The following is a 15,970-nucleotide window of genomic DNA, read 5'->3' on the forward strand; positions in this document are numbered from 1 at the left end:
TTAATCAATGGAAACTGTCTTCTTAGAGATGTAAAAATCCTTTAAAGAAAATACTAGTTGGAAATTTTTTTTTCCTTAAATCCTAGCTAGCCAGAAACACATAGCTATTTATTTAGACTTATATAAGATTCTGTTTGGCCCTTTCTAATCAATGAAGGAGCTAAAAAAAAATGACACAACTTGAAAAAATATATATGCATATAGGTAAATAAATATATATGTATATACACAAATAAAATATTTAAAATTAAGTCACACCAATCATTTGAAAGAAAAAAGATGTAAATAGCATAAAGTCGTACTTATTTTCTACAGTTTTTTTCTATTTACATGTGCTAAAAAACAAAATTTCAAGATTTTATGCACATTCTCTAAATGCATCCATACACATCAGTGAAAAACATGAATTTAAATTAATCCAAATTGTTCAACTTGTCCAGGGTGCATTTTGCATTTGCCATTTATCATAATCAAGTTGTATCTTTACATGTTGTAAACTTTGATTTAAATACTTTTGGAATGATTTTGGAATGATTCAATTAAATTTAACCAAATTCAGTCTAATACTAAGGGCAACGAAGATACAACTAGAATTTTTTTTTTTTTTGGGGGGGGGGAATCAAGACTTATGATTTCAGTCCCCAGTATGGGAACAATTTTCTCTGATACAGATGAGCAATTTGTCTGCAATTCATAGTCTCAGAATTTCCTTTTGGAACTGAGATTAAGTGCTTTGCTTCTGATTACATGGCTAGTATGTATCAAAGAAATGAAGTGAATATGGCTATTACTGAATTCAAACCCTCTATTATCCATACTGTCTCTTACAGCTAGCATTAATCTAAGTTAAACAGATGGTGTTCCAAATGATTTTTCCCCAAGTTTTTTTCTCCTGAAAATCTGACAAAATTAAAAAATTTTGGAGTACACCTTTTTTTTTTTTAAAGAACAATAAAACACTTTGCATAAGATTGATTATCTTAATGTAAGCTTCCTTAACTTCTGTTCTCTCAAATAGCTTCTAAAAATCTATGCAATAAGAACATCTTCATCTGAAACCATGTCTACTACCTGAAGCAGACAGTGCATATTTGTCAGGCATTCTTTTTCAATGATTCAGATAAAATCAACTATCTGGGGAATCTAGGTATATTTACACGTATAGCAAAAGCTAAGTGAAAGGATTAAACTGAAATGGGAAGAGTCTAATCTCTTTGGGAGCTAAGATTCAACAGGCAGGAAATAAAGTGAAAACAGACCTGCTACCCAAGAGACATAACGTAGGAAAATGCTTTCCAATTCTACATTTATTTGGTCCAGGAATGTAGTGTGGGAGTCTGTCAAGCACATCCTTGTTACATCAAGGTGGCAAAGCTTTAGGCTTCCACAATTTCTGATTCTTATTTCTTAATAGATTCAGACATTGGATTCTAGAAATCTATGTCAGAAAAACTTTGATTATAGGCCTGTTGATCAATTATATGCTTGCCATCATTATCATCATCACCATCATCATCATCAGAAGTCTAGTCTCTCATTTTTTTGGGGGGGGGGAATCAAGACTTATGATTTCAGTCCCCAGTATGGGAACAATTTTCTCTGATACAGATGAGCAATTTGTCTGCAATTCATAGTCTCAGAATTTCCTTTTGGAACTGAGATTAAGTGCTTTGCTTCTGATTACATGGCTAGTATGTATCAAAGAAATGAAGTGAATATGGCTATTACTGAATTCAAACCCTCTATTATCCATACTGTCTCTTACAGCTAGCATTAATCTAAGTTAAACAGATGGTGGTCCAAATGATTTTTCCCCAAGTTTTTTTCTCCTGAAAATCTGACAAAATTAAAAAATTTTGGAGTACACCTTTTTTTTTTTTAAAGAACAATAAAACACTTTGCATAAGATTGATTATCTTAATGTAAGCTTCCTTAACTTCTGTTCTCTCAAATAGCTTCTAAAAATCTATGCAATAAGAACATCTTCATCTGAAACCATGTCTACTACCTGAAGCAGACAGTGCATATTTGTCAGGCATTCTTTTTCAATGATTCAGATAAAATCAACTATCTGGGGAATCTAGGTATATTTACACTTATAGCAAAAGCTAAGTGAAAGGATTAAACTGAAATGGGAAGGGTCTAATCTCTTTGGGAGCTAAGATTCAACAGGCAGGAAATAAAGTGAAAACAGACCTGCTACCCAAGAGACATAACGTAGGAAAATGCTTTCCAATTCTACATTTATTTGGTCCAGGAATGTAGTGTGGGAGTCTGTCAAGCACATCCTTGTTACATCAAGGTGGCAAAGCTTTAGGCTTCCACAGTTTCTGATTCTTATTTCTTAATAGATTCAGACATTGGGTTCTAGAAATCTATGTCAGAAAAACTTTGATTATAGGCCTGTTGATCAATTATATGCTTGCCATCATTATCATCATCACCATCATCATCATCAGAAGTCTAGTCTCTCATTTTTTGGGCGGGGGGAGAGGTGGGAGGGTGGTGGCAGGAGAAGCTGGTGAAACTGTCTACTAGGGCATGGAGGGTTTTTTGAACTACATTAGTGGACGGGTAGTCACACTGATTTTTTTTTTTTAAGTATGGAATTTATAAAACGTTCAAAGGTAGAAAAGCTTCTTTCAGTCAAACTTATGGTTTTAGTTTGTAAAGGTGATAAAAATATATCAAAGATTGACTTGGGCAAACCTTTTCACTTAGCTTCCTCATCTTTAAAATGGGAGAGGGTTAGACTACTTCAAAAATCCCTTCATGCTCAAAATAAATATTCCTATGAATCCAAAATTATTAATGGTCATCTCTCAGAAAACAAGACCAAATAAGCAAGGATTCATGTAGCAAAAGTGAATTTGGAAGAAGATTTTTCTTCTCCTAAAAATCGGGGTTTTTTTATATGTGCTTGACATAGCAAAAGCAAACATATACATTTTCTTGTTTTATGATAATGCTGACAATTTTATTTTTTAATGAATGTTTTAAACTGGTAAAAACTGAGATATTAATTTCCTAAAGGTTTGGCATCTTATAACTTTGTTTGCAATAAAGACATACAACTTTTCAAAATTAATACAAATAGGAATTTGTCCTTATTTCACAAGCAAAATAAACCTTGAAAATCAATCTATCAAACACAACTGTTTGAAATGAAGGTTTATCTTTTTCATGTCATTATTTTTCCAGAGTTGTTGCATGACTGTAAGATATAAAATATTATAAAATCCAAAGAAGTAAAAGAAAATTGCCCAAAGATCAAAGTCAATCAGCAAATATATATCAAGTACCTATTGTGTACCAAGCATTTTGCTAAGCATCAGCCAAAAAAAAGGCAAAAGATAGTGTCTATTCTTAAGGAGTTCACAGTCTATTGGGCAACAGAAAGATTTGTGGTAGGCACGAGCAAGTCACAACACCTTATTCACCAGGAATTATGAAGAAGAAATGGTGAAAAGATTATTAAAGAAATGCATGACTGAAGAAGATAGATTGGTCATCTGCTATGAGTGAAAGATAATTCATTAATGGCTCTCCATGGCAAATTTATGAGAAGACATCTACAAGAGTCAAACAGGAAGAATAGGCATGGATTCGATATGACCTGCATCTTCATAAGGTTTCAGATTCAGTTGAATGCTTGAATCAGTAAGCAAGTTATCTGCATATCATTAAGAATGCCAAATAAACAATTGTCTATATATGAATCTGTTACTTTTTTCCCTAGGAGAAAAAAATGAAAAATTAATCTTACTCCCAGGGTTTCTAAATCTTGACAAGTTGCTTTTTTGATCTTTGAAGTAACTTTAGGTTGTCCAAAGAAACTATATGCCTTACAATATAATTAATTTTTATCCCTTGTAAAGAATAGATTTTTCTATAAATGAAGTTGAAGTGCTATATAATAAATAAGCATTTGTCTTTGGAGCTGAATAAACAGATCCAATTCAACAGCTACATGTAATTCTTACACTATAAAGATTTAAATTAGTTATCTGTTCTATTCTACTGAGCATAGATCTAAAGATTTAAGAAGCAAATGAATCCTGTCATCTGGATTACACTGAAAAGAAGAGGAGAATTAGAATGTGCAGAAGAGGAACTGATCTAATAAAAATCAAGGGGCAAAAAACAACTCTACATTTTCCTGATATTTAAAACATAGTTTAAGTGCTACAACAGGATAAGGGAAATAAATCATTTTGCCAAAATGCTTCAGATGTTTCAAGGAAAGTAAAAAGTTATATAATAATAAAAAAGAATTTTTACATTTATTCTGCTTTCCCAGAAACCTCAAATATATAATCTACACACATAGAATCTGCACCTAAATCAATTGCACAAATCATATTATGAAAACAATTTTTACCTGCCATATTCCTTAGTGATAAATTTTAAGAAATAAGTGATATATTTCTACCCATATGAAAAAGTGTTCCAAATCATTATTGATCAGAGAAATGAAAATTAAGACAACTCTGAGATACCACTACATACCTCTCAGATTGTTAAAATGACAGGAAAGGATAATGACGAATGTTGGAGGGGATGTGGGGAAATTGGGACACTGATGCATTGTTGGTAGAATTGTGAACAGATTCAACCATTCTGGAGAACAATTTGGAAATATACTAAAAAAGTTGTAAAATTGTACATTCCCTTTGATCCAGCAGTGTTACTACTGGGCTTATATCCCAAAGAGATATTAAAGAAGGGAAAGGGACCTATGTGTGCAAAAAATGTTTGTGGCAGTCCTTTGTGTAGTAGCCAGAAACTGGAAATTGAATGGATGCGCATCAATTGGAGAATGGTTCGGTAAATTGTGCTATATAAATGTTATGGAATATTATTGTTCTGTAAGAAATGACCAGCAGGATGAATACAAAGAGGCTTAGAGAGACTTATATGAACTGATGCTAAGTGAAATGAGCAGAACCAGGAGATCATTATATACTTCAACAACAATACTATATGAGGATCAATTCTGATGGAAGTAGCTGTCTTCAACGATGAGAGGATCCAAATCAGTTCAGTGATGAACAGAACCAGCTACACCCAGCAAAAGAACACTGGGAAATAAGTGCGGACCACAACATAACATTTACACTCTGTGTTATTGTTTGCTTGCATTTTTATTTTTCTTCCCAGCTCATTTTTACCTTTTTTCTAAATTCGATTTTTCTTTTGTAACAAGACAACTGTATAAATATGTATACATATATTGTATTTAACATATGATTTAACATACTTAATATGTATGGGACTACCTGCCATCTAGGGGAGGGGGTGGAGGGAAGGAGGGGGAAAGTTGGAACAGAAGTTTTTGCAAGGGTAAATTTTGAAAAATTACCCATGTCTATGTTTTGTCAATAAAAAGCTATAATTTAAAAGAGAGAGAGAAAAGAAATATTATAAATGAGGATCAAGAATTATACCTTGAAACCTACCAAAAAATCTTAAGATGTTCACTGACCACTATAGATTCCAGTTTCTTAATTTTAAGTCACAACCCCATATGGGATCTGGTAACAATGTGAGGATTGTGAAATCAATTTATTATCAGTAAATGTTTGATTTATATACCTATTTTATATAACTATATTTCAAGTTAATATAAAAATTTCTCAGGAGAAAACAGACAAGTGGAAAAAGTTTAAGAAGCTCTGCATAGTTGATATGAGAATGGCTATCATAAATATAGGAAGTTTTTATTATTTAATGTTTTATTGCTGTGATCAATTCAAAAATAGCATTACTAAAACTTTGCCTGAATCTTCATTAGATTGGAAGCAATTTAACGGCATGGATTATGTTGTTTTTTGTTTTGTTATCCCCAAGGCCTTTTACATTATAGGTGCTCCATATTTCTTCTGTTGAATTGGAACACTAGCCAAAAAAATAACAATGGGACAATTCCTTTTCTACATTGTTATATAGTACATGATACTATACAACTTCAATCCTTTTAATGTTCACAACTGTATAATACTAAAAAGCTTCAAAATATATTATTTATTTTTTTCAAATTAAAAAAATCTTTCACAATATGGATATCTTCTCTTCTGTAATCACTCCTCCAGTCTCTTTTAGTCTTGGGTAGAGAAGTAACTATTTCCCCCTCATCCTCCATCCTTGCTTATCCTTTCCCCATTACCCTGCCACCATAAGAGTCTTGTGTAGCTTAGGCTACTCTTCCAGTCATTGCCTTCCTACTTCAGATATCTCAGAAGCACCACCTATTGTGAAGGCCTATGACCCCAGTGGGAGAATATGACAATGAAACCAGTAGGGGCACAAATTGGTGGTAAAAGTGATACATGATCACTGACATATTCTCCTCTGATTTCTACCATACTTGTTGGAATCTTTACAAATTGTTAAGTCATTAGAGTTGATAGAGACAATAATTATCTAATTTAGCATGGTTCAGTATCATTGATCTAATCCTACAAGGAAATGTTTTGGGCCAGAACCTGAAACAAGGTACTAAGTAGAACTAATTGATACAATGCTTGTGTTCACACCTTTAGAGAGCTCATATAAGCAAGAAGTATTTAAGTACTCATTGAAGTTCACAAGTATGGGAGAGTCACAAAGTAAATTTTGTAACTTTGTGAATTCACACCTCCCTAGAAGCTCTTGAGGCCAGAGGATTGTGAGGCCCCGCTTTCACAGTCTGTATTCATACTGAAAATCAAGATCAAACGGGAGGTTTCTGTCCTCCCTGAGCTCGCCTTAGGACACCTGCATTACGGTTTGGCAGGTGTACCGCCCCAAACTCCCCACCTGACACTGTCCCCTGATGGGGTGGAGCCCCGTGCACTTTGAGGCTGGACTCTTGGCGCCAGAAGCGAGAGCCCCTTGCCGCTCGGGGCTCACCCTCCCCCCCCCCCCATAAGACAGAGCACCGGGCACAACCCTCCAGGGACAGTGTCAGTGGGGAGTTTGGGGCGGTACACCTGTCAAACCATAATGCAGGTGTCCTAAGGCAAGCTCAGGGAGGACAGAAACCTCCCGTGGAGCAGGGCAAAAGCTCGCTTGATCTTGATTTTCAGTATGAACACAGACTGTGAAAGCGGGGCCTCACAATCCTCTGGCCTCAAGAGCTTCTAGGGAGGTGTGAATTCACAAAGTTACAAAGTTTATTTTGTGACTCTCCCATACTTGTGAACTCCAATGAGTACTTAAATACTTCTTGCTTATATGAACTCTCTAAAGGTGTGAACACAAGCATTGTATCAATTAGTTTAGTCAGTACCTTGTTTCAGGTTCTGGCCCAAAACATTAACTCTAATGAGTTAGCAGTTTGTAAAGATTCCAACACATACTGTTTAGAATTCTTCTCTATTATTAATAATTCTCTGCTTCATTCTATGTTGTGATTTTCTTCTTTTAAAATAATAATGGTTCTCTCTGGAAAAAAGCAGGTTTCTCGGGGAGGTTTTCTGGAGGCAGCCTTAGTTTCAGTTGAAAGTAATAATCACCTCAAAACGCAGCCAGGTGTTAAAAGTTCAGATCTTTTATTGCCTCCAATATAGCCCAGTTAGCTTACAGGCCTATCTCTCAGCTTGGTTCCAAGAGCTCCCTCCGAATGTCTCCAAATCCAAAGGTTTGTCCTTCAGCCTCCAGCCAGCCAAGTGGAAAATGGAATGAATCTCTCTTCTGGCTCTCAATCTCCCAGAGTGCTCTGTGTCTGTCCCAGCATGCTCCTCTCCAATCTAATTCAGCTGAACTCTCTCCGAGAGCCCCTGTCTGTTTTTTATATATGAGAAAGTGGGATTGTGGGATATCTCCCAGCATGCTCTCTGGCCCTAAGAGCTTCAAGGGAGGTGTGAATTCAGATATCTCATACTAAACCCTGAAATCTCCCAAACGTGTGAACTCCAATGAGTAAAGGTGTGAACACAAGCATTGTATCAATTAGTTCTACTTAGTACCTTGTTTCAGGTTCTGGCCCAAAACATCTCTTTGTAAGATCAGATCAATGATACTGAACCATGCTAAATTAGATAATTATTGTCTCTATCAACTCCAATGACTTAACAATTTGTAAAGAATCCAACAATTCTACATCTCTCCCTTTTCCATCTTCTGGTGTTCACTGAAACCATTTTCTCCAGAGGACATCACATTTCTTGATAATCTTTTTACCCTCTGTCCCATAAGACCAAGGGGAATTAGCATTTTGTCACTGACAGATTTCCACTTTGCCATTGTCACTAAACAATTATCTCTATTCTTTTAAAATTCACCTTATCCTATCTATAGCCTAAGTTGTCAATGCTAGGTCATTCTCCTTCCTCCCCATAAATTTCACACTTGGTTCACAGTCTTTTTCTTCATCCTAATCATTAAATCCTTTTAATAACCTCATCTTCCAGGTTCCTCAAATACTTTTGTTTGAAGTCTAGTTCAAAACATACACTAATGGTTGTATTTCAAATAACTTTCATTTTCATCTCCCAGTACTCTATTGATTTTATCTTAGATAACAGAATTCCTAGTTATGGCACTAGCAATGGAGATGGGGTGATAATAGAAGTCCATGAATAGTTTATTCATGATAATAAAAAATATTTTGGGGAGAAAGAATGGGTCATATGTTGGTTTCTTGACATCCCTTAAAATGTACCTTCTGATCTCATATGTAGATTTCCCACTTGAGCCTCTATTTTAGCAGCTGATTATTCTGTCTTGTCTTAGTTCTCTGAATTTTAGTTTTCCATAGATGTCTAGTAGAGTAGCAAAATGGTGCCAGTGAATACAGCATTAGGCATAAAAATCTGGATGGCTGATCATCATGAGTTTAAATACAACCTAAGACACCAGCTGTGTGATCCTAGGCAAGTCATTTAATCTTGTTTGCCTTAGTTTCCTCATTTATAAAATGAGCTGCAGAAGGAAATTGCAAACCACTTCAGTATCTCTGCCAAGAAAACCTCAACAATAGATGCTTAGGCTAATAGAGCATGGCTTTTTCAATTTATTCTCTTCTCCCCACTTGGATCTTGAACCCTCTGTCCATGGCAAATTCTCAAGTTTATTGTGGCACATTCCTAAGGCTCTGGCTTTGTCTCTCTTCTCTCTTTATACTCTGTGTTCTCAATCATATTCATAGCTTTATGACCTCTATGTAGATAACTTGAATAAATATATATTCTCTAAAAGAACATCATAAAGTGTAGTCAAGTAGCTCCATTTCAAACAGAATGGGCTTTTGGAAATTTTTTTTTCAGAGCTATGCTGTATATCAATAAAATCTAGAATACACATGTGCGTGTGTGTGTGTGCTTATAGGAGATAGGAGTGGGTATACATGAATGTTTGTGTACATGTACAAAGACTACATTTTAAGTCAATATCCATACCACACAATCACAAATACACCTAGGGTGTGAGGGTGGGGGTTGCCACACAAGCAGCACTTAATCACTATAAGCATCTAAGGGGGAGTAATTAACAATTGTGGACAGCTGTTTCTTCCCTACACAGTTATCTGTCTTCCCCTAGGATTCCCAGCCTTAATAAGGGAGTGAGATCAGAATTGGATTACACACACACACACATACTCTCCCTCCCTCCTTTCTCTCCCCCTTTCATTTCTCTCTCTCTCTCTCTTCTCTCTCCTTTCCTCTCTCCTCTTTCTTCTCTTCTCTCTTCCCTCTCTCTCTCTACTCTCTCTGTCTCTTTGTCTCTCTCTGTCTCTTCTCTTTCCTCTCTCTCTATATATCTTTGTCTCTCTCTGTCTGTGTGTCTCTCTCTGTTTCTCTGTCTCTTTGTCTCTCTTCTCTCTCTTCCTCTCCTTCCCCCCCCTCCCCTCCCTCTCTCTCTCCCTTCCTCTCTTCCTCCCTTCTTCCCTCCCTCCCGCCTCTTTCTCTCTCTTACACACACACACACACACACACACACACACACACACACACACACACACACACACACACACAGCATTCACACAGCTGTCCACAATTGCTCATTACTCCCCCTTCCAACCTCATCATCCTTCTGGTGATTAGGTATAGTTTGTGTGGCATCTCCCAGGTGCGTTTTGTGATAAGAGTCCAACATTTTTGCCAAATTATACAGAATGGAATGAATGAGAGATTGCTGTGTGGATCAGATGAATTATAGCAAATGGGAGTAGAAACACTGGGAAGTATAAGACGAAGAGAGGATGTCTGAATGCAGGTTCGGAATTAAATCCATATTTACAGTGAAGGGGAGGAAGGACATTTGAATGCCCTTCCTTTGAAGAGATTCTGCCTTCAGTCCATGGGGACTGGGTACTTGTTTTAGACCCAGGCTGAGGCAGGACACTGCTGCCTTATCTAATTGGTCACAGAGAGTCTGAGTCCTCAAAGTGCTTCCCACATCAGACAGTAGGTGTTAAGTAGCTGACTGACAAGAGTTCTGAGCTTCAAGATTCATTTAATGGTTAAAGGAAAGTCAATGCAACCAGAAATTGGATGTAAGGGTAATTAGTAGGAAATAGGAAGTGCTTGGGAGTATACATATATGTATGTGTGTGTGTGTGTGTGTGTGTGTGTGTGTGTGTATAGGACAGGGGGAGAAGAGATGAAGAGAGGTTGTCTTTGTCATCCCTGGGGTCTAGGCCCACATCTGATTGCTTAATTTCTCCACTCAAATGTTCCACTAGCACCTCCAGTTCAACCTGTCCCAAACTGAATTATCTTTCCTTCTAAAACTTCCCTCTTCTGTTTTTTTTCCCCCTCATTTCTGATGCTGGTGTCACCATTTCTTCTCAGCCATACTATGCTTGTTCCTCTCTATTGTACCACACACCCATCAGTTGTCTAGCTGCCAACTATTTTGGGGTGAATGAGATCCCAGCAAAAAAAAAAAAAAAAAAAAACAGATAAGCTATGTGGGCCATAGGGAGGGCCCCTCTCTATGAAAGGGCACTGAGAGGAGCTGACCTTTTTTTTTTTTTTTTTTTAATTTAATTGGGTCTTTGCTGCAGTGGACCCCAATTGAATCCTTTGCATTGACAGGATTATCTTGACCACAGTTACTGTATCCAATCTGGAGGCCAAGCCACAGATATCAATCCTCAACTTCCATTGTGGGGAGACTTTGGAAGACCAAAGCAAGGAGAGGTCTCTTGGAGGATTTTAGGGGACTTGGCAAGGCCAGTTTCATAGATAACTCATATCTGAACTCCTTTGGATTATTTACTGAAAATACAAGAGTTGACGTGACCAGAGAGTACATCCTTGAGACAAGAAGCATTCAAAATGAAAACAAACGGGATAAGCTTTGAGTAATAAAACAAGGAAATGTCACAAGATTGATTCTACTTACTGTAGTTTTCTGGCATTTGTGTAATGTATAACAGAGAAAAATATGTTTATGGTGGGGTATAAAAGGGAAGAAATAAGTCAATTTCAAGATGTAAGCTTGAACTTGCCTACTCCCATATTGATAACACTGCTGGCATTCCACTACCCACCTAAGTCATTCCTAAAGCCCTCCCAAACTTTGCCTCCCTTACTAAGTCAAATTATTCCCATCTTCTTCCTTGTTCTGGCATCTTCCCCCTTGTTCATTTCGAATTCCACGAGGGAATTTTAGGCTGAGTCTTTCCCCTTGTTAATTAAGAACTTCTTTTTGAAACAGCCCATCAGTCAAGGGAATAATAATAAAATCTTTGCTTCTTGATTTAGAGATGGTCTAAGCCTATAATTTTTTTTGAGATACCTCAACACTCCTGGCCTAGAACCCCAATATTTTAAGGGTTTAGCCCTCTCACCCCATCAAGTATATATCACCCATTACATACATGCACTTCCTTCTTTTCATTCCCCACTGATGCCACCTTAGCTTAGATCCTTGATATCTTTTGATGTGAACCAATTATCTTTCCTTGTCAGGAAGAAACCCATCTGTCAATTATCAGATATAACCAATTCCCAGACTATCCTGTTAATATAGAGTGATTATGAAGATGGAACTCTGCCTATCCCTCAAAACTCTGTGCATATTAAAAAAAAAAAAACTTTGAAATATTAATTAGCATATCTTTAAACAGGTCTAGAACCTGGTTTTCCAGGTGCATTCAATCTGGCTCCTTGATTCCTCCACCTTTAGGCTCCCTAGCTCTTCCTCTCCTTCTTGATCCCCCAACCCTCTTGAGTTAACACATTTACACCTAGGAAGATTACATTTCCTGTATAAAGGCTCTGTTTATGATGAAGATCTTCATTCTTTTCAGGCCACTATAGATACTTTCTTCCTCTCCCTCATAGTCCCTTTCCTATAATGGTGACTTTCTCTTTACTCTAGCTAACTCTGATCAGTCTAACCTTTCAATCAATGGCTTACTTCCACTTCATGGAGTATTTTTTTCTCCTGGTTCCCCAGAGCAATTTGTCCTTTTCCTTACTAACTATATGCTCTCCCAACTTTATTTCCTATTTGCCACACCTGGGGCCTATTTTACCTCCTATTCTGTCTATAATCTATTCCCCTAAATAAACCTGCCTTTTTCCAAAGACAATGGCCATTGTGAATTTGTCATATATTTATTTTGAACTAGGTATTGCTATCCCGACCTTATCATTTTTTACTTCTTATTGTGACATCAAATGAGATACTTATAAAATTAAAAAAACAAAGAAGCATCATTTAGCACAATATCTAGCAGCTACATAAAGGCATATTCTCTTTCTTTCCTCAACTGTAAAATGGGTTTGCAGAGCTATTTATTGTATGGCTCAATGAGATAACATTTGTAAAGCACTTAGTACAGTTCCTGGCTATTTTTGTCCATGCTTTGTTCTCGAAAAGAACATCACAAAAATGATTTCTTGACTTGCTTGTGAACTGGATTTTAAGTGAGGCTGAGTTTTGGAAAATAATCAGCCTCACTCCTCTCCTCCAATCATCAAAGTCCATTGGCAAAACAAAAGTAAAGACAATTGGTAATAACCCAGGATGAAGTGGATGACCTTGGCCTTTTTAAATGGTCTTTCCCTGGTCTCCATTTGTCAGAGGCAATACCTATTCAATGACAAGAACTGAGACAAAAGATGGATTTATGAATACAAAACTATCAATTTGGGAGGGGAAGACTCCTAGAATTTCTGGTTAAACAGAAAATAATTGCTATTTACATTCCTTCTAAGCTATCACAACCTAAAGTTAGAGTCAGAGGCTTGGGTTGGAGCTATTATTGGCAGTTCAATGATGGCCAGAGTAATCTGAGTTTGATATCCTAGTCAAGTAGCTTGAAACAGAATGGGTTTGGGATTTTAAGTCATACTATATTTTGATAGAGCCAAGCACACAATAGTTGTTATATAAATACTTATCCTCTTTCCTAAAGGAGTTTACATTCTGATAAGAGGAAAACAATACCTAGTAGATTAATATCTGTGAAATCTCCTGATCCACTGTATTTTGCCATGCCTTTCTAGAAGCAATGATAAGTTGTCAGGAAGAAATGGTAAGTAGAAGGGGATGGGTAAACATGAGGAGACTGTATATATGGTAAAACGTGAATGGATGTAAAGAGAATTCTGGGGCAGAATAGATAAAAAGGGTTAGGTGAGTTTACACCCTCACCAACATCAAGAGGGAAGGATCACTGTGATTCTACTTATCTTTCAGTCATGTTTCATAGTATTCTCTATCATATATTCTATAATCAAAATGGATCACTGAATCCAATTTTATCTTCTCTCTTGATCTTGTGTACACCATGTTAACTCCCCCTCTACCAAGTCTAAAATCTGTCAGGCCTGAATAAAATCCCAGATTTTTGGTAGTAAGGGAAGGTAGGAGAGAACCAGAAGTTCTGCTTCTCCAGTAGGCAAGTAGGGAAGAACACTGATAAAATCTGCCTAAACTGGGTCTTTTGTTCCTTGTCAAATACCTTATATTGAAAAAAAAAAATCATCATAACCCCACAGTTACTGTATCCAATTAGAAAGCCAAGTTATGATGTCAACTCTGAGGTTATATTTCCCCTATAAAAGACCTACTGATTAGGTAAATATCCACTAATACCTATTAGGACCCTAACTCCTTTTTAGGGTTAACCTACCTCTCAAATGGTATAATCCCCCAGTTGCCAACTCTTAATGATATTTTCCCCCTTTTTAATCGTGAGTTCTACTAGGGAACTTATCTTTCCCTTGTTAATTGCTAAAAACTCCTTTCCTTGCTGAAAACTTTTATAGATTTAGCCTGATGTTAGTATGTAATAAAATCTTTGCCCCTTCTTTGTGAATCTCCCATACTTGTGAACTCCAATGAGTACTTAAATACTTCTTGCTTATATGAGCTCTCTAAAGGTGTGAACACAAGCATTGTATCAATTAGTTCTACTTCAGGTTCTGGCCCAAAACAACTCCTTGTAAGATTAGGTCAATGATACTGAACCATGCTAAATTAGATAATTATTGTCTCTATCAACTCCAATGACTTAACAATTTGTAAAGATTCCAACACCCCTTGATTTGGAGAAAGTCTAAGTCTACAAATTCTTTTGAGACAATGCACAACACTGCTCCATAAGCCCAATATATGTTTTGGGTACCCCTTCTTCCCAAAATTTGATGCTAAACTCCATTATTTTGGTGCCCTGTACTGGCAGAGTCTGAATGCACCTGTAGCACCCTGTAACTCCATCACATATGCATATTCCTATAGACATCCATCAACAACTCAGTTAAGACAATCATGAGACTTTAACTAGAAATGATCCCCCCCTCCTCAAATCTCTCAGATCGCTCAAATAACTTATGATTATATATATATATTTAAGTCTCGTTGCCTTGCTAATTATAAAAATAATAAGTTATATAGTGCTTACTATATGTCAGGCATAGTGCTAAATACTCTTCAATTATTGTCCCATTTGACCCCATTTTATTTTACACATAGGAAAACTGAGGTTTACTGACTTGCCTAAGGTCACTCAGTAAGTGCCCAATGTTGGGTTTGCCTCTTCTTGAATCCAAGCCTAGCTTTCTATTTACTGCATCATTTGCTAGACTGTAATTTTCTTGAAGGCAAGGAGGAACTAGGTCACTTTTCAACACTGTATCCCTTACATCTAGGATAGTGCCTTTTACATAATTACAATGTACTTATTAATGGTGTGATGAATCTAATTTTTAATTGCTCTCACAAATCCCCTGTGAAATAAGACAGTATTTATTGAATGCTTTGCAAATGCTGGAAGTGCCATTAATCACAAAACAGTGGACTTGGGCTCCTGAGGCTGGATGTAATTTAAGGCTTGATTCCAAAAAGGAGATAAAGACAAGACCCAACTTCCTAGGATTAAGCTTCTGGGGCAAAGTTACTATTTCTATAATTAGATTGCCTCAAAATCCAAGTAATTAAATCAAAACAATGCTATGAAAAGGTCAAATAATTATAATGTTCTGAAATGAAAATTTTTTTTAATATGCAAGAATACTGAAATAAGGACATTACAAGTAAAGGATTCAGAGAAAAAGGCTGCTGGATCCTTTAAGGGGGCACATATTTAGACATTTTATCTTTATCATTTCCATTGATCTTTACAAAAAGCTATATATAAAATGCATTTAGTTACACAATAGTATTATAAGGAAATAGAAATTTCATGAACTTCCCTCATATCAGCCTAGTGGTTTTGAGTACATTTCCAAGTTTAACAATGTTTCTATCCTAAAGTTTTGAGAGACAGATTGTGCTGACACAAGCCTGCAGCATTCAAAGCTGTAACATTCAAAGACCCAGAGGCAAGAGCAGGATTTCAAATAATTCAACCCAGCATAGATCCAGGAAACCACGATGTAGTCAAAGATTATAGGGTTCAATGATGACTGAACTTCTTTTCCTAATTCTCTTGATAACATACATCAAACTAGGGAGCCTTCAGCATAACAATCTCTGCCTTCATAAAATGTAGTTTATTGGGGGTAAGGAAAGGTACTTCAAGGTCTTT

This window comes from Antechinus flavipes, chromosome 3 (assembly GCF_016432865.1).
Source record: "Antechinus flavipes isolate AdamAnt ecotype Samford, QLD, Australia chromosome 3, AdamAnt_v2, whole genome shotgun sequence".
Taxonomy (NCBI): domain Eukaryota; kingdom Metazoa; phylum Chordata; class Mammalia; order Dasyuromorphia; family Dasyuridae; genus Antechinus; species Antechinus flavipes.